Raw genomic sequence first — 22991 nt, 5'->3', positions numbered from 1 at the left:
CCTACTACTTAAAATCCTTAAATTGGAAGGAACTTTTTATTCTGTATCTTGGCCTTCAAATACCTGAGCACCTGTCCCTCCTCCCTCTTCCCCACCTCCATCTACCCCATTCACTAACCCCAGACAAAGTGGCCTACTCCACACCCCTACACCTTCCTCAGCAGCACCTGTGCCCTTGCTGTTTCCACTGACCAGAAGGTTCCTTCCTTGTCTTCATCTGGACAGCTCCCTCTCACTCTTTGGGACTCGTCTAGAATATCACCTCATCAGAGACTTCTCAGATGGCCCTCCATCCTATGATCTGGCTATATCTTTATAGCTGTCAGCACTGCTGAAAATCATATTTATTTGCTTACATGGTTAATGTCAGTTTCCCCAACTGGGCCGTGGGTCCCTCAAGGGCAAAGTTTTCCTAGTCAGGTAACACAGGCACATTCCACTCCCACGTGTCTTCAAGGACATTTTTCTTTTTAATATATACATATATATATTTTTTTCAGTTCATACATAATAGAATGACATTTATAGATCTGCAGTTTGCTACGTAACGTAACTAAGAGAACGTAGTGGTGCCTCTATTCGGTGGTTTCTGTGTGTGTGTGTTTTCTCAGGTGAAATGGATCTGTATATAGACAGCCTTTTCATTTCACCCTTCAGTATAATTTATGTACGTTTTTATGATTTCCTTACTCGTATAAATGTTTTGTATCTGAAAAAGTTATCTGGGCATTACATAGAAGACTTGCTTAAGCTTATAAAGTTGAAGCATAATCATTGAATTTTAGGAAGATTAATGGTTAAGCTTCTATAAAATACTACGTTTGAGCAAACTTCATATTGGCCAGGAGAAGGATGTGTGCTGTGAATGCCATCGTTTCGAACTGACAGTTAATGTTTAACATTCCCAAATTGTGTTTTAAGTGTTTGATGCAATTTGTAAAAAAAATGTTCACTTTCAATGTTGTTTAAATTTAATATACAGTTTATACTTAAAATGCAAAAAAAAAAAAAAAAATGTATCCACAGTGCCAAGCATAGTGCCTGGCATGGGACAGATGTTCCAGAAAGACTTTCTGAATAAATGAATGGATTTTAGGAAGCCTGGCTTTCCAGGCCATGGAAAAATCCAGATTTGTCACTTTCTATCATGGAACAAAATGTATATTCTCTTCTGCCTGGAAGTTGAAAGAATTCTGTTAACCAAAAGAAAAAAAAAATTCCCATTTCTATACCTGTCACTGCTGGGTTAAACAACCTCACTTCATTTTTTTTTTTTTTTGCCTCTGTGTGGGCTTTGCTTGGGCCCCACAGATATGCCACGTATGTTTTATGAGCTAACATTTATTTTAGACACTTTGGCCCATTGGACATGATCTCGTAAGCCCAAACTCTCAGCTGACATGCTGTTGAACATAATGGGGAGATTTAAAAAGGTATCGCGGAGGAGAAGGGTGGATTGCAGAGCGCCAGCGGCAACGGGGAGGAGATTGAGACGAGCCTCACCTTCACACTGCTCTCCCTGTGGCTCGATGTGCAGTCTAGGTGCACCCCTCCCTTCTCAGGCGAAGAACCACCTAATTGCTATCCTTGGAACCCAGTGTCCCAATAAAGCTGGAAGCCAAACGGCAATATTCCACAAACAGAGCTGGAAACTCTGATTTAGGTGAGTGGCAGTGGCGGTGCGGAGCGGGGGGGGAGTGTCTCTGAGTTGCTGTGTGGTATTCTGGATGGAATCCACAGGTCTTGGAAATTCCAGAACACTCTCTTCCTTAGACAGGGTCTTCGATGAATTATGGAGGCTAAGTTGTTGCTGGGCATATAAATCAGACATTGAAAAAATGCCATACCTCAATCCATAGTGGAATTCACATAGGAGAGAGGGAAAGTTTTAAAGATTTCTGAAAGCCATAAAATCTCCATTTAGATAGAAATCTTAAAAAAACACAAAACGTATCTAGTTATTCATTTGCACTCTGGGGACAAAGCTGTCAATTCCGCAGAACAAAGGGACCTGTGTACCCGTGGACGGAAGGGTTAAAGTTGGAATCCTCATTCAACTCAAATCAAACATTCACTCAATGCCAATATTTTGCTGGCGTTCTAAGGGACGGAAACAAACGGGACCTCAGGACCTTGGAATTCTTCCTTCACTGGGCTCAAGAAAATTAGTCATTGCAATTTCCGGCTGTGATGATTTCCTTAATGCCTGTCATGGCCCGTGGACTGTAAGTTCCATGAGGGCAGAAATATATCTGTCCTGTTCACTTTCAAATTCCCAGAGTCGAACCCAGTGCGCAGCACGTAGTATGTTCCTAAATAAAAACTTGAAGTGAGTTGAAATGAGTCCCAGCACCTGCCCTTAAGCAGCTCACTGTCCAGTAGGAAACAGATAATAACATAAAGGCATTGTAGCAACAGGTGATGCAGGTTAGGGCAGCACTATGCACAGTATACCGTCAGACAAAAGATGAGGAAACGCGATTCAGCTGGACAAGACGGGGTCATGGAGTGCTTCCAAGAGGTGGTGGAGTCTAAGTAAATTTTGAAGGTAATGCCAGACAGAACAGCTGGGGAAAGGGCCCCGAGGAGAGACGTATTTTGTTCTTCTTCCTGGAGCCTTAGTCCAAAAATTACTGAAGTGGCCTATTATCAAAATGGCAGGTACAAAGTCTTTGGCCAAGCTAAATGCCAAAGGGATTTACCTATCCTCAGGTAAACCTACCAGCAGAGATGGGGTCTGCAGCCAATATGACATTGTATTATAGCCACTTAGGTCCCCGTCAATCATCGATTGAATAGACCCACTACTTTTTTCTCTAAAGAAGAGGCTAGAAGAAGCCATTAAAGTACATGTAAGAGAACAAAAAAGACCAAGTCCCTTCCAAAAGCTCTATTGAGAGCTGTGAGTCCTTGCAAGTCCCAGTTCCAGAACTCTCTTTTATAAGAGACACAAGTGAGAAGGATGTTACGAATTAGGCCGTACACTAGGCAAAACGGGAGGGGTACCCAAGATGTAATTAAAACTTCCATGTACAATCTTTAAAAACTGTGCCCATAGCTAGAGACTGAGGTTCTTGCATCAGGAGTGTGAGTTATAGGGGCGCCTGGGTGGCTCAGTCCGACTTCAGCTCAGGTCACGATCTCAGGGCTCATGAGGTCGAGCCCCGCATCGGGCTCTGGGCTGACAGCTCAGAGCCTGGAGCCGGCTTCAGATTCTGTGTCTCCCTCTCTTTCTGCCCCTCTCTTGCTCGTGCTCTCTCTCATTCATAAATACACATTAAAAAAAAAAAAAAAAAGAGTGTTAGTTCTAGCAAGCCAGATATCAGAACTAAGCAACAGTATCTGGGGGTAAGGATCCAAGATGTACAAATCACAAATGGCCGTGGAGATCCCTAAGGGTGTGTGGTAACCAACTTCGCAAGTAATTATCTGTCTTCGGAAAACTGTATACTCAGGCAGGACAGGTACAGGTTTGGCCTTGGGAGCTGAAGATTCTCTTGGAAATATCTCTTAGAGTAGCCATTGGTTGCCTCGGAAGAGCTGCCGATCCCGTACGAAAGAATCTCCCTCTCCCACGGAGCTCAAAATTTCTCTCCCCAAAGCTATTTCTCAGAAAAGAACGTGAGCCTTAGCCCACATGGGGCAGCTGATCTTACGAATCCTTTCCCACCAGATATCCACGTGGACCGCTTCCTCACTTCCTTTGCGGCCTGCCCATAGGCCCCTTTCTTAGCGGAGCCTTCCCTGGCCATCCTATGTCACACCGACCCTCCACCCTGACCCCTGACTCTTCTTCTACTCTCTCCTTTGTTCTCTCTTTAGCATTTACCACCGAACACACTATGTATCTGTTTCTCTTTATTTTCTTTCTGCTACCCTCGAAGTAAACATTCTTAGGCAGAAATATTTGATTGTTTGATCGTTATACCCTCAGGTCCTGAGAGAAGTACTGGCATAAAGGAAGTACTAAACACAGGCAGCCCTCGCTTTGTATGGCATCTCAGTGACCCTGGGCCTGGGCCAAGTGAAAACATGGCACCAGCACCCACAAGTTTCAGTTAACATGCAAAGCAGGGGCACCCGTGTGGCTCAGTCTTGGTTAAGTGTCCGACTTTGGCTCAGATCGTGATCTCGAGGTCCGTGAGTTCGAGCCCCACGTCGGGCTCTGTGCCGACAGCTCAGAGCCTGGAGCCTGCTTCAGATTCTGTGTCTCCCTTTCTCTCTGCCCCTTCCTCCACTCACACCCTGTCTCTCTCTGCCTCTCTCTGTCTCTCTGTCTCTCTGTCTCTCTCTCTCTGTCAAAAGAAATAAATAATATTAGGGGCACCTGGGTGGCTCAGTTGGTTAAGCATCCGACTTCAGCTCAGGTCATGATCTCACGGTTGGTGGGTCCGAGCCCCACACTGGGCTCTGTGCTGACGATGGCTCAGAGCCTGGGGCCTGCTTCAGATTCTGTGTCTCCCTCTCTCTCTGCCCCTCCCCCGCTCATGCTCTGTTTCTCTCGGTCTCAAAAATAAACATTAACAAAATTTTTAAATAACATTAAAAAACCATGCAGCAAGTTGACTATAAAGAACTAGATGGATGGAACTGTTCCATACTCTTACGTGATGGGCTGGGCAGTTCATTATTTCCTCTATAATACATTGTTCCCGACGGGAAATTCCTCCAACAATCACTTACAGAGGACCGATAACGGACATATTTTGGGAAAGTCTATTAGGCCATCTTTCCATCCTTCTTTTGCTCAAAATTGCTCATCTATAAGCAGAATATGCCCCATAAGCAAACAGGAACACATTTAGTCAACAAATTTGTTATGTGTTCTCTGTACGAACAATAGCACCATTCGGTTTTTAGCTAATGACATATTCTTAGGCTGCATCTCAACAAAGCTAATGGAAAATGGTGAACATCTCAGTGGAAGAGAAAAAGTAACACACTAAGTCCACTTGAATGTCCAAACTGCTGTAAACACTCTTAACACGATATAATTCTAGCACAAAAGTAATTGGAAGATTTCTCCGTAATTCGTCATAAAGCAATTTACCCAATATATAAACCCTTGTTCATGATTCCAGGGCCTGGAATTAACCAGAATTGCTGAAATGAATATCTTTAGGGTAATTGCTATGTATCCCACCATTCTTTGCTTTTCCCGAATTATAAGATTTTCATAGTTATGGAGGTGATATATCACTTGTGATCAATTTGATTAATGTTTATTCTGTGAGAGGCAGTATGAAAAACATCCTAACCCATATTATCTTCTTTAATTTTTATAATATTTTATTGCTTTTTTAAATCAGAGAAGTCTAAAAAACAAAACAATATAAAGAGAGCTTACAATTTCACCTGAGATAAATCAGAAGGCATTAAAAAACAGAAGTAGGTAAAAAAGACAATAAATGCTTACAGTTAAAAACTTCAAGTAGAAAGGTAAGACAAGTTGGAGAAAAAAATACATCCAAACAACAGTATTCCTTCCTCACGAAGGCAATCACTGCTACCTGGAGGTTCTTATGGTCCCTTCTAGCAATAACAAGAAACAAAATTCCACAAGGCCTCTGAGTAGAGTCTTGATAACAATCTTTTTAACATTTTTTAATGTTCATTTATTTTTGAGAGAGAGAGACAGAGTGTCAGCAGGAGAGGGGCAGAGAGAGAGAGGGAGACGCAGAATCTGAAGCAGGCTCCACGCTCTGAGCCGTCAGCACAAAGCCTGAAACGGGACTCGAACCTACGAACCGCGAGATCATGATCTGAGCCCAAGTTGGACGGCCAACCAGCTGAGCCACCAAGGCACCCTGAGTCTTTCCAACAATCTTATGAAGCAAGTACTACAGTTATGTCCGATTTAAATAAGAGGAAACTGACCCTTCAACCTGTTAAGTAATTTGCCCAATGCCTCACAGCTGGTAAAAATGATAAAAACCGGATTTGAACCTGGTCTTCCCACTTGGAAACTTGTTTGTTCTTTTCATCAGGTTACCTTATTACATCCGAGAGTCATCTCTTGGCTTTGTGACATGGGCAGCAATGAAAGGAACGTGGCTATGTTGGCTAAGCGACACTAACCTTTGTCAGAGGGGCCAAACGGATACTAATATGAGGTTTCAAAATAACTTTTTGCAGTAGTATTAATTTGGAGATTACTTCCAAGCCCCCGTCACATGTGCTAGGTATACCAGTGATGTCTTACTTGCCTAGGGAAGGTAATATTTTGGTGCTACTTAAGTAAAATTAAGTTGATATACATGTGTAGGGACAAGCTCACAAATGCTAAGTCACCATAGTCAATCCAACAGACTCCTCACTGTAAATGCAAACACAGTAAAGAATGCGGCTGATTGACTATACAGAAGTTTGGACTTAGACGGGAAACCTGTTTGATATGCTCATTTTACAGATCTAAGGATAGGGCGCCCACCGTGGTCACTTTGCTGGCCAGTTGGAAGAACGGGAAGAATGTTCTGGCCTCTGAAACCCCTTCGCTGAGTTTTTGCTGAGTTACCACCCCTAAGTGTCAGGTCTCTGGCCTGGGCTCAATCTAATCGAGCACACCCCGTTTCTAATATTTCTATCAGAGAAGAATTTGAAGTTTAGTGAAACTCTCCAATACAACATTTAACAAGATTTGGCGTGGACAATTTCTTAGGAATTGTTGCCTTAAGTACCCGGCAGTTTCGCATAATGGACTTTGTGATTTTATAGATGAGAGCACGAGGTTTTTCAATCCCGTGGAAAATCAACTCTCACCAAATAGATTCTTTCACATTTAGGTAGCTCCTGGTTTCCAACTTTGTTCCGTGTAACTCTTTGGGGCTGCCATTTTGGGGAAAGGCCATCTAGGCGCATACGACCAGGAGACAACCTTGAAGAGGTTTAAAAAATTAGTCCAGCTAACACAATGTTTTCCAAGAATAATGTACTTTTGCTAAACATGTAAAATTAGCATCAAATGAGGATCTCTTAAGAAGCTCTAAAATTGAAATGACTATGTTAGTGGCTTATAGTAGGTACTCGATGCAATCAGTGTGTTCTACACAGGTAATTACTTTCACTACTAATGGTGCCTCCCACTCAGTGAGAAAGATAAGAGGTTCCAACTCTACTTAATCACGAGGCTTCTTCATCATTGCCCTATCACCTACTGGGTAAAACAATTCACTTGCTCTATTCAGCAACTCTCACAAATGAGAAAAATGTATGAAAGTGTGAGCAGAACGGGACATATTGAGTATGTAAAAGGAGATTACCCACTTGATTTAAAAAATAAATCGATGATTCAGATACTCATGTGGATCATCTTGAGTTAAGGTCCTTCTGGAAAAGTTTTATTTTCTTAATGTTGAAGCTGGTTTGCAACCATTGTCCAGTTCCGCGTGCCTGGAGACTAGACGGAGGTGTTGAAAGTGGCAGGAGGGTGGGGGATAGAATCAGATGAACATGGCGTCAGGGATGGGTGACCTTGGGTACGTGACCATCTTCTCTGAGCTTATTTTCTTATTCGTGTCATAAGGAATAAGAGCAATAGTATTGGTCGAGTTCTTATTTAATTTTTTTTAATCTTTCTTTATTTTTGAGAGAGAGAGTGTGAGAAGGGGAGGAGTAGAGAGAGAGGGAGACACAGAATCTGAAGCAGGCTCCAGGCCCTGAGCTGTTAGCACAGAGCCCGACGCGGGGCTGGAACTCACCAACTGTGAGATCATGACCTGAGCTGAAGTCGGACGCTCAACCGACTGAGCCACCCAGGCAGCCCGTTGAGTTCTTGTTTAAAGTCTGTGCTGCTGTAAGGCATCTCTGTGTTCCTGAAAGCCACCATGATAATCCACATTGCACAATAAAACCCCCAGAGCTTACAGGAAAAACGGACTCAGGAACACAATGTCTATGTCAATGACAAATAGAGACAGGGACCTAATAAAAACAGTAGCATGCTTTTATACACGTTAAATGGTTAAAATAGAGAAGCACGATAATAAATATGGCACTTTGCCTTGAAAAAGAGTTATGGAAGCAGATCCCAGAAGGGTTCTGTGTGTCCCTGTGACATGGGAGGAGGAAGGTTATCTGGAATCCAGGAGAGTTGAAACACCGGATATGGGTGGGCTTGGCTTGTAGCATACCTGGCGAACCGGGGGAGCGGGTAGGTGTTTGAGATGTGTGTGTGTTCACCTTCCGTGTATTTCTCCGTGGCTCAGTTCAGCTGGGTGCAGTTTTCTGTGTTTGCCTAGTCTTTCCCACAGGTAAAACCAAACACAGGCAAATGCAAAATCCACACTATGCTCACGATACATCAGTCGTGTTGGAAGAGATTCCTATTTTCAAAAGAAGCATTGTAATAGAACAGACTCTATTATAAGGATTACATTAGCTAGCGGTGGTAAAAACATAGCAGGTACTCAAGAAGTGTCATCGTCCCTTGATCTCCACGGCCACCTCCATGAAACCAGGGTCAGATTCAATCCCAAACTCACAGGGGTGGGATTTCAGGAGGTTGCCAATCTTTTCGCTGCTCTAGACCAGCAGAAAGGACACGCCCCTGAAAGGCTCTCCTACAATGTTAGTAGATGATTTGATGCATTTGTTACGTGTTTTTACATTGTACCTTTGTCCTTGCCTACAACAACATCATTTCCTGTAAGGAGTTGAAGAACAAAGTCAGGAAACACCATCCTTTTCCTTAAGTAGAAGTTGAAAACTACTCTGTAACAAGAATATAGCTGCCCTTTGGTGGGGGGGTTGGGGGCGGCCATTGGTGTTAGTATTCACAATGTTTGATTAGCCCTGGGGAAGGGCAGACTGATTATCCCCAGAGCTAGCTAGCTAGCTAGCTAGGTATGTATGTATGTATGTATTGATTGATTGTAAGTAATACCTACTCCCAATGTGAGGCTTGAGTTCATGACCCCCGAGATGAAGAATTGCATGTCCTACCCACTGAACTAGCCAGCCGTCTCCATGCCCCCAGAGCCTTTTGGTAAGTGTAATAGATAACACCTACACGAGGCTCACTGTGTGTCTGCACCGTAAGAGCTCTGGATGTAGTAACTCGTTTTAGATTCACTGTGCAATTGTTTTTCAAGTCTTGACGCTTCTTATCCAAGTAGGTAAATCAGTCAGTTAAGCGTCCAACTTCTGCTCAGGTCATGATCCCGCAGTTTGTGGGATCGAGCCCCCCATCGGACCCCCTGCTGTCAGCACGGAGCCCACTTCAGATCCTCTGTCCTCCCCTCTCTCTGCCCCTCCTCCGCTGCTTCTCTCTCTCAAAAGAAATAAATCAACTCAAAAAAAGGTGGGTAAACTGAACAAGTTTGGAAATGTGGTCAGACTTCCAGTTAACTAGGCAGTAAGTTCTCTCTGGGCAGCAGCGAGGGGCTGCAACTGGAGGAGACTTTGTAACCTAATGCTTGACCTGGGCTTTGGAATCAGACCAGGCCCACTTACAGCCGTATGTTCTCAGACACTTGATTCAACCTCAGAGGTCCTCAGTTCCCCCTTCTCCAAGAAGGGCTTAATAAAATTATCTCTTGGTGCTGTTGCAAGAACTCCAGGAGATATTGGGTATGGGGGGGGCGGGGTCAGTGTGGTACAGGGCACAGAATCAATGCTCTCTAAGTGGTCATTTTTATTTATGTAATTATTATCAGTTTATTGCCAGTATGGGCCCCGTCGATATTCACGCTGTTGGGCATGCTGGCGTGCGATCCAGCTGTTTGCAACAGTTCCTGGCACAGGCCAAACTTGGCATCTGAAGACTTCGGAGACTTTGCATCCCTGATTGTTCCTTTCTGTGTCCCCAGTCCACAGGACTGTTCTGTCCCTGCAGCATTCAGACGACTTACGCGTTAACCACTGCCGGCTGGACATCATGTGAGCTGTCCACACTGTTGTCTCTGTCTCTCACCCCCCATTTATTTATGGACCCGCCCACTCTGGCTTTTCCTCCCAAAGGGCTATTGCGAATGCTCTTGCTAAGTTCACCCAGGAGCTGCATGTGGTCAAGTCCAGCGGGCGCTTTTTCAGCTAGTACCTAGACTCCCCTCTTCCCTCTTGAAACACTCTCTTGTCTTCGCCTCCTCTCTCGAAAATCTCCCTATCCTGATTTTCTTGCAATCTCTCGGAAAGCCGATTCCGTGTCTTTTTGTGGATTCTTTCTCCTTTATAACTTTAAATATTATATTAAATATAACTTCTTCAGGGCTTGGTTGTTTTTTTTTTTTTTTTCCTTTTATAATCTCTATTTACACTCCCTTGCTGTGGTGGCATTCACTATATCCCATTTGCTAGGACTTTCAAGTTGGTATGTACAAGGGTTAAGCTGGAGTCTAGATGAGCACCTAATGGCATATTTCATACCTCTTAGCACAGCTCAAAATTATCTCACACTTGACAGCCCCCTTCTGTCATTCCCAATCTCCCTTGAGGTTAGATGGATACCCAGGTTCTATTGATTTTACACCCCAAATGTGTCTCAACCCACTCACTTCTCTGTATCTCCACTGCCGTGAGTCTACGTTATCATGTTCTTCCCACCTTCCTGCTGCAGTGGCCTCCTCGCTGGCATTTTTACATTCAGCCTTATTCTACTCCCATGTATCCAGGATGATACAACCAGAGCAATCATTTCTTTTTTTTTTTTAATTTTTAAAAAAAAATTTTTTTTTTTCAACGTTTATTTATTTTTGGGACAGAGAGAGACAGAGCATGAACGGGGGAGGGGCAGAGAGAGAGGGAGACACAGAATCGGAAACAGGCTCCAGGCTCCGAGCCATCAGCCCAGAGCCCGACGCGGGGCTCGAACTCACGGACCGCGAGATCGCGACCTGGCTGAAGTCGGCCGCTTAACCGACTGCGCCACCCAGGCGCCCCCAGAGCAATCATTTCTAAAGATAATTTGTTTCTGGAATCCCCTGATTAAAAACCCATCACTTCCCACTTCTCAGAGACCAACCGTAATATTAACATGGCTACAAAATCCTGAATATGATAGAGTCTCTAATCCACGTTTGCTTTGTACCATTTCATTTCTTTTCATTCACTCCCTCACTCATTCATTCGTTCAAGAAATATTTAATGAGTACCTATTATGTGTCAACATATTAGAATTCCTCAGACTTGGGGGATTTCTTCCCATGAACGAGTATCACTTGAAATTTTCACTTAAAAAAATTCCTAGGTATTCATTCAAAGGAATAGATAGGGCAGGAATGAAATGCTAAAAGCCACACTGTACTCTCTATTTTGAGTAATCTCCCTAATAGCAAAACTCTTTCCTCCCATGTTTTTAGATCTGTGGGGGTTTAGATCTTAGGTTTATACAGTTGTCCCTTGGTAAGCATGAGCACACAGATTTTGTAGTGTAAACTTGGATTAGTAATTGATATAAGCCCTCCTCACTTCCCTCTTTCTCCCTTCTGACGTCTCCACTCTGAAACAGTCATGTAAACTCTGTGCCGATGCATTGAGTAAGTTGACATTCCAAACATCTAAGAGCTCCGGGGTTGGGTAACAGACACTTACCCACACTGCACACGAGACACATTTCAATTTTCTGCTGCAGTACTCAGAGGAGATTAGAGTGTGTGCAAATCTGAGAAATTTCAGAAAGGACAGGGAGAGTGAACAGCTCATTTCCATTGCATCTTTGCGAGTGAATATCAGGAAATTTGTTATTAATTTTGTCCAAGGTGATGTAATCCAAACATTAGTCACTAACCTCCTTTTCAGAGATAACAAATGATCCAGTAATTGCCATGCTTACTGGCTTCTTGTCAGGCTTTGTTTTTCTTTGACCTTTATGCAACATATAACGCGCCCACTGCCCCTTCTTGGTGACTCATCTTGGCTCCCATGTGCCTATAAGCCTCCTGAGTCTTCCTCCCCTTCTGACTGGCTTTTCCATCTCTGGATCCTCCCAAGTCAGTCCTCAGTGTGGACAGGTCCGAGGGCTCTGGCCTTGTCTATCTTTCTCCAGTTCCTTTTTCTCAGAGGACTGGCTCATTCTCGCCGCTTCAAGCGTCTAGAGGAGCCCATGGCATTATCCTCACCTCCGATCTTCCTGCCAAGCTCGCGGTCCCACAGTGGCACTTCCCTAGGGACTACTCCCACTCGGTCACGTTATTCCTGTCCCCTCGCCTGCCTTCCCATCGAAATGTACCTCTCTATTCACCTCTGAGCCCCCGGTCTCTTAGGAATGCCAGTATTCTCCCTGATACAAATCATCAAAACTCAGCAACGGCACAGAGGGTTCTGTTTATAATCCCTTCTTTCATCAGTTCCATTGCTCTCAGAATTAAGTCCCAAATGGGTTCTGTGTCCGCACGCCCCTTTCATAACGTGACTTCTTCCAACCTTTCAGGATCTCCAACCACACAGACTTCTCTCCGTCCATCAAATGTGCTAACCTTTTCCTGACTCCGTGTCCTTGGCAAGTGCGATCTCTGTGTCTAAAATGCTCCTCTCCATGGCCTGCTTCATCCGGGTCTCCCCCACCCCCACCCCCAACCTAATCGCTTTAATAACATTTGTCTCAAGAAGCCTCCCTTCATTTTCCCATCCACCACTAGCTCGGCATCCGGCACATTCTTTCCCAGTCTCATCGCACCATGTACAACTGAGCTGTGCAGTCCGATGTTGCTTTTTCCCCGCTGGACTGTGAGCTCCACGACGTCAAGGACTTGTTCATCTCCATATACCCAGGGCCTGGCACATGCATGTGCATTCAATAAGTCAAATACAAGGATGAATTAATACGACCCAACTTGGGCCCGCTCTATAAGCAGCCATACGCAGTTAGCCAGGAAGCCCTGAACTCTTCCAGGTTCAGATCACTCTGTCCTTGCCTCCTGTCGCCGCCACCTTTCCTCCTTGCCTCCTGTCCCCACCACCCTTTCTGCTCTTGCCCTGGTCCAGGTTCTCATCACCTCTTGGCTGGATTTTTGTAATAGCTCAAGAGTCTTCCTTGAAATCTCTCGTTGCTGCAACGAGTCTTGTACCTTCCTGCCAGATGAACCTTCCTTAACAAAATTCCCATGGTATCCCTTTGCTCAAGACCCCCTGATGGCTCTCTCCTGTCTCCAGAACTAAGTGGGAAACGTCACGGGGTCTCAGAATTGAAAGGAACCTCGAGCGTCATCTGGAATAACCACCTCTTGCTACAAATGAGGAAGCTAAGGTCAAGACGGATTGGTGATTGTCAAAGAACACAGAACCGGTGTCCCGGTCTCCACGCAGAATGGCCTGGAGGGCTTGCCTGCTTCAGACATACCAGTGCTCTCCGCCCCCCCCCGAATTCCCTCCCTGCTGTACCCAGCCCATTGTCATCTGGTCCCTGCCTATGGCAACCAGCTTGTTCCAGTTGGCCCATGACTCTCCCAATTTGAAAATGGAGAGCCCCACATCTCAAGGGTGCTCTCGGCACCCTGGCTACCAAGCTGGCCCCCCCTACCTGCTTTCATCTCCATTCTTGTCTCTATCAGGCCCTGACTGGCTCTCACTGGCCATCTCGGGCCTGCTTTCTGTTTCCAGAACCCGCTGTCCAAACTCATTCTCACAAGGGCGTTTGCCCTTGCTCTACCCCCTGTCCCTGTCTACCACACTAATTTAGTGTCAAACTAGCATCCCTCACTTGTCATCCACGTCCTTTCGTCAGCTTGGCCCTTGACTGCAAATCGCCTTTGTGTCCCTACTCTGCTTCTTCCACTCTGGTCACACATGTGCTCACAAGTCACACTAATCACGGCAATGATTAAAATAGCAGCTGGATGAAAAAGCTGGGCCCTCTCATTCCCATTGCACAGATTACGAAAAGAGTAAAAAGGGAGATGTTTTGCTTGGAGCGGTCCATGAGCTTGACAGCAAAGAAGGCAATAATGAAAAAGTTTGAGCCTACCTGTCTCTTTTATTTATTTGCATTGCTCAATAGATTCCGATCTTACTCATTATAACAGCCCACGGCCCTTCAGGCCGAGCACATCACAGTGATCTATTGTTGGGATAAAAATCTCCTGGTGATGACAGCCAGGATTGACAGGAATGTTTAAATCCTAAACTACGCTTTGGACGACATTCAATTTTTTTGTCATGAAATTTCAAAATGTGACTGGAATTTTTTTCAGAGCTTTCCACATGGAGGAAATGCCAGCCACACAGAGAACATGAAACAGCCGGGGAAGGACATTGACCTTCAAGGCCAAATCCCTTGGGAGAAGCCAGGACTCTGACCCGGGAACTGTGGGACTTCAGACCGGTCACCTGCATCCCTCAGCCTCGAACGCTGCATCTGTGAAACGGGACCACTGACACCTCCCTCTGATGAGAACGGAGTAGCTCGTGCGCATGTGCCTTTGACACCCCCCCGCCCCGCCCCCAGCACCGCGTAGACATGCCCTCCATTTTCATTTACCAATATCTATGTCTTTTCACGAAACCTTTTCCACATCTGATTAGTCCTTTCTCATAAGTCCCTGAGACTCAGACACGGCAACTGCTACTGTCTTTTATTTGTCCGTTGCTTTGCAAGGTTTGTCTGCCTGTTTAGTCTGCATGCATTTGAACTTCTCAACAAACAGAAGCTTTACACAATCCACTCTTGCCTTCACCTTTTACGTGTTTCTCTGAGGTTTCCTCTTCATGCCACACCCATCTCGTTCTGCCTGGTATTTCGTGCTAGCTCATTTTCTAGGGGGTAAATGAGCTACTTCGAAAAGTCTTGGGGCCACACAGCCCAGCAAATCCTTATCCCCAGCTCCAGAGGAACCCAGAGTCCTGTAGGAAGGACAGCAATGTAAGGACATAATTTCAGCCATGTGGTAAGTTCTGTATCTGAGTACAGCTCCATTTCTTGTTTTTGCCGCCAGACTGCAGATTGCTTAAAATTTTGAAAAGTGCCTCACATTTCATTGGACATCGCATTGTCGGCAGCAAAGTCATGGCCCGGAGAAGTCCTGTAACCAGTCCTTACGATAAATGGCCTCAACTCTGAGCTAATGTATACGAAAAGTAACAAACACTGAGATCAGTGGAAAACTATAATTTAACATACATATTTCAGAATGAAAAGGTACATCAATCAACCTAGACCCAAAACTGAAAATAGATCAATTGTTTTTTTCAACGTGGCAGAATGGAGTTAACAGAAGATGGAGAGCACTGTTTTCAGTTCTCAAAACAATTTCCACGGACTGTTGAAAAGCATCTATTAGTTCATCCCAGATTGTCCTCTTCTTTTTAAAAAATAATAATTTCATTGTTTAAAAAGGCTCATATGATGTCTTTAAGTAATAGAAAAGATTATAAAAAAGGAAGTTCAATACGTCCAAAGTCCCAGGATCTAGAAATAACTCCAACCTTTGTTGAATTATATTTTAAATGTGTCTCTGTCCATATGTGTGAATGGAAAGAGATAGCTGGATGGATAGGTAGATGGATGGATAGATGGACAGGTGGATGGATGGATGGACGGATGGATGGAGAGACGGATGGTGGATGATGGATGGATGGATGAAAGAAGTGTCTCCCCCTTTTCCCCCAAGTCTAAAGATATCTCCCCTTCTAGTGAATTTACCTTTCGGACCCCCCAGCGAACAAGAGGAAATGGCCCAGTCTCACATACTCAATGTCTATACTTTCCAGATTCCTCAAGTTGACTTCCTAGAGCAATTCTAGAAAATCTTCCAGGGATGATGTCAACATAGTTGGTTGAGAAAGACAGAGTAGTTATTTTTCATCATATCAAGTAAAATCTATGGATGGTTTATGTATTTTATGGGTTCTTAGAAATAGGGTGGAAATCAGACATCATTTACATTTACTCTCTCATGTTACAATGAGGAATAAGGAGACTAGAAAACAAAATCGTATTGTCTAAGCTTAGGCAATGAGGAGGAGACAGAGAGAGGACTAGAACTCAGGTCACTCGCTCCTACTATGACCCTTCTCACCCAGCTCTTGTGAGCATTCGATAAAATAATAGTGGCGAGGTGCTTATTTCTAGGACTGGAACACAGCAGCACCCAATTCCTGCCACTCACCCCACGTGGTAAGTAATATCGCTACATCATTATTATTTTGTGGTCTGCACTGAAGATACTTCCTGCACCTGTATTTGCATACCATGTTCTTCTAAAGAAGCTGGGAACATGGGCCATGTGACTTTAAGGAAAAGTCCTCAATTTAATAGAAGCAAAGTGATTTCCTGAACCACCTCTGCTCCAACTCAATTTAGCATCCCCGATGCTTTTCGGTTGGATGCGTAGGTCAGGGGGAATAACCGAGCCACGATAAACAGGGCAGCATAGAACATTCATGAACCAGTTGCCTCATTACTCTCCGCTAGGGTCATCCTCTGTACCGTGGACGTTTGGGGTTGGATCACCGTCTGCGGTAGGGGCCATCCTGCTCAATGTGGATGTGCACCGGCTTCTACCCTAGCAATTCACTGGTTGTAACAACCAAAAATGTCTCAGGAATCGCCCAACATCCCCTGCGGGGAGAGGAGTAAAGTCACCTCACGTTAAGAACAAACGCTCTAGGCTCTGACAATGCAAAGCTCTCTGTGTCTCCAATAAAAAAGGCAAAAGGGACTGTTTTGTTTTGCCGAGATGCACTTAGTACTGAATAATATTCTCCCAGTCATCGGAGGACATGACTTCATGGATGTCTCTGGGCCCAGGGGAGAGGGAAAGGAACTTGGGGGAGTGATATAGCCCACATCGCCAATGTCACATCAAAGAAGTCAGCTCTAGCTCTTCCCAACATACCTTTCATAATCACAAGAACAGGCAAATTCATGAGATAGACATCTACCCTTCCTTTTAAGCTACGGCCAATACAAAAGTAGAGAACTGGAAACCTTGCAATGCTTTATTTTCATCAGATGTACAAACAGGAAAGAAGGGGGAGGAAACAGGACTGCTTTCACTTTTTGGATAACTTGACATGTCAATGCATTGCCAATTATGGCAGCTGTGGTGGCTTTATCTTTGGGGGACACGAGCGGTTCACGAATTGGGAATGTTAATTTTCCAGTTGGAGTTCAGATGGCTGGTTAAACAATGTCTAGCAGCCCCTGAAAGATAGTCACTAATTAATGAACATTAAGCCCTAGTTTCGGAGACGTTTGAAACAAAGCAGGACAAAGCTCTCTGCTCTGTGCACTTTGGGGACTAATCTGAAAGCACCAGAGGAGGGAAGAAAAGTGACAGTGAGCACAGGGGCCGGTCCCTCTCTTGAATTCCCATGATTCACCAATTCATCAAGTGGAGGGATTTTTCTCTTTAAGTATGACTTTTATTCTGAGAAAAAACTATCATTTGAGGAGTCAACTATGTATGTGCTATTTAGTAATATAAATGTAAGTGTTAGCATCTTACTAATCAAATGGAAAATTGTTTTGTTCTAACCGTGTTGCAACTTCCCCATCCCTCAAACAAACGGTAACCATTACTTTAAACACCTCAGCGTCTAGTAATTGTTCAAAAATGTGTCAGGCTACCAGTAATTTAAGTCCTGTCAAAAATAAATCTCAGACACTCACTTCTTCCAGTCAGTGACTTGAAAAACACGCCCACATGTCAATTACCGGAAGCTGTAGCAATGTTTCTTTGTTCTGAATTTGTGTAAACAGAAAAAAGGTCCTTCCTCAGTAACAACTGTTTTCGAAAACCTATATAAATGTTTATGTGAACCTCCCTGCAACAACACCTAACAGACGCGATAAAAGCCACCACAGTGGTAAACACACACACACGCACACGCACACGCACACGCACACACACACACACACACACACAACTGGGTATATGCCTCTGGGCAATAACTGTACAAGTGCAAAGGAACAACGTATCGACTTGCGAATTATTTTTTTCACAGAGGCCTGACCTTAAAGTATTTACACTTTAAATTGTAAGTCAAAATGATCTACATTTTCAAAACGTAACGGTTACCGGCTCGTTTCCATATTATCCAAAAGAGATTGTTCTACAGATAATTTCAAAATCACAGGTAAATAAAGGAGCAGAAAAACGGACTATGAAAGAGAAATAATTCACAAAATCGGCAGCTAATTACGATAGGCTATTAGACAGAGTTTCTCTGTGTCAAACTGTTCTCCACAACTCAGACTGATAAATCTTGTGAACAGAATCTGGTCCTTATGTCAACGTATACATAGTTGTAAACAGCTATAAATCGAGCTATAGATTAGGAGTGTTAGTGATTTTTCTAATGTTTCACATTTCTAATATAACAGGGTTTTTATTGAAGAAGACTGTAATCTTGTAATCATAAAATCACCAGTGCCCATTATGTTCCAAGGTCTCCAGGAGGTTTTTCTTGCTAAATCAGATGACTGAATTTCAATGAGGGAAGAAAAGAAAAATAAATTTCGTTGACCTGATATTAATTGTTCCCTTCCCCCTCCCTGGTTCTCAGCCGTGTGTACTAAAAATAAATAAATAAATACATACATACATACATACATACAACCATGAAAAACACACAGACGGACAACGCAGAGATGTTGAAATGAAACCCTAAGTGGAATTCTTTCCAGGGGTAAATTAGAATAAGTTGATTTTCATTAAGCAGGAACAGATCAATATTTCATTATTAACGTGGTGACAATTGCATGTTAATAAGAAGTCATCGTTTTTCAAGCATCTGACTGCCAAGCCCACTGGATTAATGGCTTCCCTCCGCCAGTGGAGCCTCTTCACATTTCCTCTCCTGTTATATGGCCACTTGAGCAGATGTGAGTGCATGTGTGCGTGCGCGTGTGTGTGTGTGTGCATGTGAGTCAAAGTGCTGACCTTTTGCTAGGCAGGATTAGGAAACACCTACTAATGTTTCCTTCAGGAAGCAAGGGATTTTGCTAACCTGTTTCCCTTAGGTCTCTCTTCCCTCAGAATGTTCCCCATCAACTTGTTTGTCACTGGGATTCAGATAATGATCCTGTTTGGGGGACGGTAGTTTTACAGATAGAAGGAAAACCTTCTTTTTTTCCCCCTTCAGGAAGGAAGATAATAAGATAAATCATTAATTAAAGGGGCTGCATATGGGACAGATGGAATTCTACCCATGTGGCTGCCTCCTCCAACAGTTGAGGGGTAAAAAGCACCATAAATCACTCATGGTCTAGCAGCCTTCAATAGGGACCGTCTTGCCCCTTCCGAGTGATGATAAACAACATATACTCCCAGAGCAGCCCATTAGGTATTCCAGAGTAGGTGAACTATGAGATAACGCATTTATCCTTCTTGGGAAGGTACCTCTTCATGTTTCATGTGGCGCAGAGAAAGCATACCCAGTTGATGACGACTAATGAGGATTAATGCATTATTCCGCAGAGGATTATGGGCTCTTTTCTTTTGTGCGGTAGTTAAATAACAACAAAATGAGATAAAATGGCTCCTGATGCTTCCCTGAGCAGTAAATCTGACGCCACACACACTTGCTTTGCCCTTCCCTTCCTTGCCTTTCTCTTTTGTTCTTTTACTTTTTTTTTTTTGAGGGCTCTTAGGTATTCATCTTCTAAAGCCAACTGGCATAGGCATCGCCTCTCAGTTCCTTCTGGGAACAAGAACAGAAAAGCTTTCCTAGACTCCTTTGCGAAGTCAAAATGAAGTTGCTAGGTACTGAAGACCAAAGATCACCCCCCGCCAATGACAAATTTTTTCCAAGTAGAAAAAGTCACGTGGATGTCTTACCCACTGTAGTGTAGTCTAATTGTGTGTTCACGAAATCTCCTGTTCATTCAGTAATTATTTATTAAGTGCCGCGTACTTTTTTTTTACTTCCACTTTAGGCAAACGAGATTGATAGGATTTAAACAGTCAGACTGAAAAGTTGCCAACTATGGTAAAAGCCATGGAAGGGGGACTTTAGAAGAAGACAGAGGAACTAGGTTTGGTCTGGAGGTTCACGTCAGGTGTGCTGCAAACGTAACGCCTGCCCTGAGAATGAAGGTCCCAAGTGTGGCAGCAAGTAAGGAGAGGGAGACAATTGAGGAAGAATGCATTACTTGCAACAACAACAACAACAACAACAACAACAACAACAACAACAAAAAGATGTCCCAAAGCTGGAAGAGACAAGACAATTTGAGAAACTGATAGAAGGTTCGTGAGGCTGGGGTACAGAAGAATGAGGGAGTGAGGACAGAAATTGGGACTGGAAAGGTGGGCAGGAGTCAGGCGTGGCAGGGCCTTGTAAATGATGGTAAAATGCTGGATTTTTTAAAAAGTTTATTTTTATTTATTTCGAGAGAGATACAGAGAGCAAGCAGGGGAGGGGCAGAGAGAGAGAATCCCAAGCAGCCTCTGCGTTGCCGCCACGGAGCCCAATGTGGGGCTCGAACTCACGAACTGTGAGATCATGACCTGAGCTGAAATCAAGAGTCGGACGCTTAACCGACTGGGCCACCCAGGTGCCCCTAAAATCCTGGATTTTATCTGAAGAGTCCGTGTTGTGCATTGAACTGTGTCTCCTTGCCAGCCAAAGATCAGAAGTCCTAACCTTGGTGCCTATGAGTGTGACCTTATTTGGAAATAAGGTCTTTGCAGATGTAATGAAGTTAAGATGAGGTCAGTTGGGTGGGTCCTAACCCAAGGGGGCCAGTGTCCTTATAAAACGAAGGACATCTGGACACAGACACGTGTGACCACACCAACACGAGGGAGGAGAGGGAGGATGCCATGGGACAAAGGAGGCAGTGACTGAAGCCACACCAGCTAAGGACTGTTGGCCACAACCTGAAGCTCGGAAGAGGCAAGGAACAATCCTCCCTGAGAGACTTTAGAGAGAACGTGGCTGTGCATCTTGACTTTGGACTTCTGGCCTCTAGAACTCTGAGCCAGTGAATTTCTGTTGTTGTAAGCCACCCGGTTTGTGGTACTTGGTTCCACCAGCCCTAGGAAACTTAACCCCCCAGGAAGCCACTGGATGCTTTTTTTTTTTTTTTTTTTTTTTTTTTGGCCCCTGTAGAATTTTAAGTTAAGGAGGGCATTTTAAGGGAGAAGATAACGTGTCCCGTTTTCAGAAGATGCACTCAGCTGCAAATGAACGTGACCGAATCGGAAGGGGTCAGGGATGGCATGGGTATGTGCACGAGACAGCTCTGAAAGCAGCCCCAGGGAGCACTGGGGGTCAGGGAATCGGGAGCGGGCGTGGATGTCTACCCCATGTGTGTTCTTGGCAGGGAAGAGCGTGAGGAGGGTGGAAAGAGTGTGCTCTTCAGAGGCGCTCCTCAGATTTGGGCATGCGTATTTATATTCTACACAAAGATGTAATCTTCAGACCCCAACTGGAGCCCTCGAGTGGTGTTAGAATTATTTTACCATTTCACACGTTGAGTTGTTTTTCTCTGCATTATAATTGGTTTTTACATAATGAAAAACCTGTTCAAGAACGAGAAAGCATGAAGAACTACTTCTCACCTCCTTTAGGATCGGTAGCAGAATAGGATGTGATTGGGGAAAAAAAAAACCAGTTGGTTGAACCAGGAAGGGTCCACGATTCAAAAGGCCGTCGAATCTGGACTCAGCCAACCCCACCTCCCCAAGAGGCAAGCAATTGACATTGTTGTAAACGGACCAAAGCAATTCACAGACCCTCGTCCACGAATACAGACTGCGGCAAAACAATAGAGGCACGCTCCTTCGGGAATTTTCGATGGTGGGTAATGTTTCTAAACATTATTGCTGGATAACGTCTTTGGAATATGAGCAGTGGGGTTCCCACTCCTTTCGTGGAGGCTCTTTTATTGTCCCCTCAGCTCCATTCTGGAAGAGGCAGCCCTTGCCCCAGAAGAGGTATCGTGGACTGTAAAGCAGAAACAAGGAACCCAGGTCTTGGTTTGAGGATTTCAAAAGCAAACATCCTGTAGCAAATAGCTTCAGGAGAACAAAATGTGATAGGTCAGAGGTTCATTTCACCTCCATTTCCTACTTCCCTTTACCCAAGAAAATAAGGATCCCTGGACACGGAGACAAACGTGTGCTATGGAAAAGAGACAGGAGGGGAAGTCATAGGCACGTAGATGTTGGCGCGTAGGAGAGGCATCGCTCTGTCTCCTCCCCGCTATTTGCTGGGCTGGATCCTTGGCCACTGGTCGGATGGGGTGGGGTGGGGTGGAGTGGAGCCACACACCAATTAATCTTTCAGATGAGTTTGGGGATTCGAGAGCATTAGAATCTTTAGTTCCCATGCTTTGTGGGGAATCTCCGCCTCCCCCAGCCCACGCACCATGTTGTGGGAGCAGAAGACTGGAAATATTTACATGCTGTAACTAAGCAAGGGGGTCTGAGACATTGCAAGAAAAGTACTAGCGGTTCCAGAAGAGACTTTAATCAGAGGTCAGAAGGGAAACTGCACACCCCTGCAGAAGTCAGTGTGGACACAAGGTCATAATGGAGGGCCACAAATGACCTCCATATTTTTCCATGTCTACAAGCCCTTTGGAGATGGGACACAATCCCAGGGGGCGGAACTGACCTAAGTCCCCTGATATGACTGATTAAATCTATGCCATCCGATGGCATAAGTGTGTATAATAAGAATTTAATCCAGCAGGAGGCAAAAATAAGTTTCTTGCCACTTGGGTTTGAGACTTCTACATTTATGCTACTGCAAAAGGCTACGCCACATGATAGCATTTGTTGGGAATAATATACACGCCCATGCATGCGACAGCACAAGGCATGCATTCATGTCTCCTTCCAGAGAACTTGGACTTTAAGATGCTTTCCCATGCTTAACCATCTACGTCACCAGGGGCCCAACAGAATCTCTTCAGCCACACATCTTGTTCTTCAGAATACACTGGTTTGCAGGGCCCCTGGGTGGCTCAGTTGGTTAGGCATCCAACTCTTGATTTTGGCTCTGCTCATGATCTCACGGTCATCAGATTGAACCCCGTGTTGGGCTCCACATTGAGCAGGGAGCCTGCTTGGAATTCTCTCTCTCTCTCTCTCTCTCTCTCTCTCTCT

The 22991-nt window shown here is 44.4% G+C and overlaps 1 protein-coding gene and 1 long non-coding RNA gene across 7 annotated transcripts in view; both read right to left on the bottom strand.

Moving 5' to 3' along the window:
* The window catches only part of LOC121020119 (uncharacterized), a 30707-nt gene extending 26327 nt beyond the window's left edge, over positions 1–4380 (bottom strand). The window contains exon 1 of the long non-coding RNA XR_005785951.1: positions 4328–4380. This is a non-coding gene — a long non-coding RNA (uncharacterized LOC121020119). The remainder of the gene's footprint in view (positions 1–4327) is intronic.
* TSHZ2 (teashirt zinc finger homeobox 2) overlaps positions 1–22991 on the bottom strand; it is a 456301-nt gene that overhangs the window by 344111 nt on the left and 89199 nt on the right. The gene's annotated exons all lie outside the window — the stretch shown is intronic.

The sequence above is a fragment of the Herpailurus yagouaroundi genome, unplaced genomic scaffold (assembly GCF_014898765.1).
Source record: "Herpailurus yagouaroundi ecotype Mexico unplaced genomic scaffold, PumYag 246, whole genome shotgun sequence".
NCBI classification, from domain to species: Eukaryota; Metazoa; Chordata; class Mammalia; order Carnivora; family Felidae; genus Herpailurus; species Herpailurus yagouaroundi.
Note: the sequence above shows the minus strand (reverse complement) of the source record. Positions and strands in the feature narration are given on the sequence as shown.